The 3,618-nt window shown below is 40.7% G+C and overlaps 1 pseudogene; it reads left to right on the plus strand.

Annotated features, from left to right (window-relative positions):
- The first annotated feature begins 389 nt into the window (after positions 1-389).
- LOC102434168 lies at positions 390-848 on the plus strand (annotated as a pseudogene).
- The last annotated feature ends 2,770 nt before the right edge of the window (positions 849-3,618 follow it).

The raw sequence follows: 3,618 nt of genomic DNA on the forward strand, positions 1-3,618 counted from the left end.
TCCTCAGTTGCCAGCCCTTGCTGCGTGCACCTCCGTACCTCTGCACTTTACTTCCGTACCTCCTGTGAGTCTCCGTGTGCTTTTCTCTTTCCTTCTAGTTGTAGAATTTCCACTCAGCCAGCCTTCCTGTGGTTCTGGATGATGTCCGTTTTGTCTTTTAGCTGTATTTTTGAATTTGTTGTGGGAGGCAGCAATTTCCGGTGTTTACCTATGCCGCCATCTTGGTTTTCTCTTTCCCTTCTAATTTCTTAACAAAAATTTTTTTGCTTTTTATGAAATCATGAATGAAGCATAGAAATTTCTTAAAACATAAGACAAAAATAAGGAATTTTTAAAGCTTTTCTGGTGTCGGCGCCGCCTGGTGGGATCTCTTGTGCACGCCCACAGCCATGCTGTCCAAGGGGTCCTCTGCAGTCTTTGGACGCACCAGAAGACAGCCCGGGCGGTGGGGAACTGCAGACAGAAGGGGCAAGGGCCTCATCAAGGTCAACGGGGCGGCCCCTGGAGAGCCCGGCCCACACTGCAATACAAGCTACTGGAACCTGTTCTGATTCTGAGTAAGGAGCGATTTGCTGGCATGGACGTCAGAGTGCTTGTGAAGGGTAGTGATCAAGTGGCGCAGACTTATGCAATCCATCAGTCCATCTCCAAAGCCCTGGTGGCCTATTACCATAACTATGAGAGTGGGTCCTTCCCACCACAGGTGGATGCGGCTTCCAAGGAGATCAAATACATCCTCATCCAGTTTGGCCAGCCCCTGCCTGCTGATAGCTGATCCCGGTCGCTGTGAATCCAAAAAGTTTGGAGGTCCTGATATCCGTGCTCTCTACCAGAAATCCTACCAATAAGCCTATCAGGGTTCACCTTTATAATAAACAACGATCATGAGATTTTTTTTTAGATTTTTTTTATACGGTTCTCGACTTGAATCCCAAATCACACTTTTCTTAATTTTTTTTTTTTTATTGATTTCAGAGAGGAAAGGAGAGGGAGCAAGAGATGGAAACATCCGTGATGAGAGAGAACCATTGATTGATGCCTCCTGCACGCCCTCCCCTGGGGATGGAGCCCGCAATCATAGCTACCGATAATATTTTGGTGTAAGCATTTTTCTATACATATACACGCCCAACAGACATACACATGCATTTTTGGAAGAAAACGTGTTGACGTATTAAATATGTTTTTGTAATTTACCCTTTATATTTCATTTAACATTATATCGTGAACCTTCTCTCATGTCAAATGCAGAGCTCCGACATCACTTTTGTGGACGAAAGGGGCCACATGCTGACCTGACAAGCTCAGGAGAGGCCTGCGTGGCAGCCTAGCAGACTCAGAGACCTAAAATAACCACAAAGGATGGTCTGAAATTAAACTGAAACTGAAAGCAGCTATGGTGGGCAGTTACGCCCTAGGCCAGTATCTTCACTGACAAGGTCCACTTTACCGTAACTGAGCCTATCTGTCTTTTTGCATCTAAGATAACATATCCTTGGGATGTCTGGGTAACTTGTGACTTCCCTTTTTATGGAGCCCCTGGGGCACAACCAGGCGTGCTGGGCCCAGGACAAATGCAGCAGATTCTTTCATTTATCATGTTAATTGTTCCTGCACCCACCTAAGTATGTGTCCATCATTTTACTTTTTATCCTATCCTAGAGGTTTCCCCGCTTAGCTTAATCCCACCTCCTTAAATCTGTCACCAATGAATTTCATGTATAAATATGGATGTAACCCTGCCATTCTCCGGAGCACTATCTCAATTCCTTGAGGTTCTGCTTCCCGGCATATGTCGACAGTTTGGCTCAAATAAACTCACAAAAATTCTTTACAGGTTTCAATGGTTTTTTACGTTAACACTTTCTTAAACAGTCAACAAAATCCTTTATCCCAAAGAAATCACATCAGAGCCTCGATGAACAAAACAAATGAGTTGGGATCCCGGTAGACCTGGTCTTTCCCTGCCTAGCAGGCTTCAGTGGAGCTTCAGCTACAGCATCAGTCTCCAGGGCGATGACTCAGCTTCATTTGCATAGCCATAGTTGCACTGCACGCAATAAATTTTTAAATTAAAAGCCGTAGGTTTCTTTTAAGCCTTTTATTTCAAAGAATGAGACTTTTCTTTACCCAGTTGATTAAAAGAACTGCCTCAAGCTCCTAAGCTAGCCAGACCTTATCTTCTCCCTTGGTGTACTAGGAGTGGCATTTCCTTAGCAATTATCTCTCCAGCATCCATACTGTATTCATTCCCTCTTAAAACAAGTCTTTTATTTTTTATTAGATACTCCTGTGAAGAAGAGCACACTGGTGTTTTGACTAGGTATTTTCAGTTCTGTATATGCAAGGTTAGTATTTGCATGTAGTAACATGCCTTTTCTTTTTCTGGCATCTTTATTGTTCTGTTCCCCTGAAGTAAAGCCAAGTTCTCTTATTCTAGCTCTGTATTATATGACTTAAGTGGTAGTCACTTCTTTTCATTTCACTGTTCATAGTTTCATTTTAATTCTTTTTAAAGTTTATGTAGGTAAAGTCATTCTCTTCTTTTGGGTCTTGCCTTTCTTGCTCAACATATTTGTGGGATTCATAGATTCATTCACATGACTGTGTGTAGCCTGAGGTCACTAGAACACTATTATGGACATTATTGCATGTCACCTAGTTGCACATGGGTGTATATCCTTCCATTTAACTAGATAACAGTAATTTTCTGATATAGTTATATCATTTTATACTCCCTAGGAGAGGAATTGCTGGTTAAAGAGAAGTGCATATTCAACTTTTCATTTAAGTAATGCCCATGTTTGCTTTTTCCAGAACAGATTGTATCAGTGTACACCAAGCATGTCAAACTTGCAGCCTGCAGGCCACCTGTGGCCCACAACGAATATTTTTTTGCGGCCCAGCCAATATAACGGTATGTAAGAAATGTTTTAATAAAAATTTTGTAACTTAATTTTTACAATATCCTGTTATACATAATTATTAACAATGAACTACAACATTCGCTAATGACTGATTACTATAATCGTGTTGCATTCATTTCCCTTACATGCCTTACACGCAGGCGCACTCTCCATTTCTCTCCACTAATACCAGCAGCGAATATTTTAGAGCTGATGGCCACGTGATTAGTCTTAGACTGACTTGTTTGGTGTGCGCAACAGGAAATATTTCGCTTTCAGAGAACAAGAAAAATAGGTTTATTAGCGTTACGCTTATTTGTGCAGTTATTCAGTTGTCCGGTAAGTTAAAGTTCAAGAAAAAATATTAATTTTTATTAAAATGTTCTATTATTTTGTTAACAATTACTCATTTATTTCAGCCCTTTGTATTTAGCATGCCTCTATCAAAATAAACCTACATTCCTATGAAAATTGAAGTTTTTGTCTTTTTGCAGCCCACATAAACTTACACCTTGTTTATTTAGCTTGTGTTAGCCTTAGAGTTTGACATGCTTGGTGTACACTCTCACCAGCAGAATATCAATGTTCTCATTGTTTCACATTCTCACTAACTCTTGCTATTTTACATTTTGATGGTCTGGTAGGTGTGCAATCCATCATTTGAAATATTTGCATGTAATTCCATTGTATGGATGAGCCATCACTTTTCAAA

The sequence above is a fragment of the Myotis lucifugus genome, unplaced genomic scaffold (assembly GCF_000147115.1).
Source record: "Myotis lucifugus unplaced genomic scaffold, Myoluc2.0 scaffold_49, whole genome shotgun sequence".
Taxonomy (NCBI): domain Eukaryota; kingdom Metazoa; phylum Chordata; class Mammalia; order Chiroptera; family Vespertilionidae; genus Myotis; species Myotis lucifugus.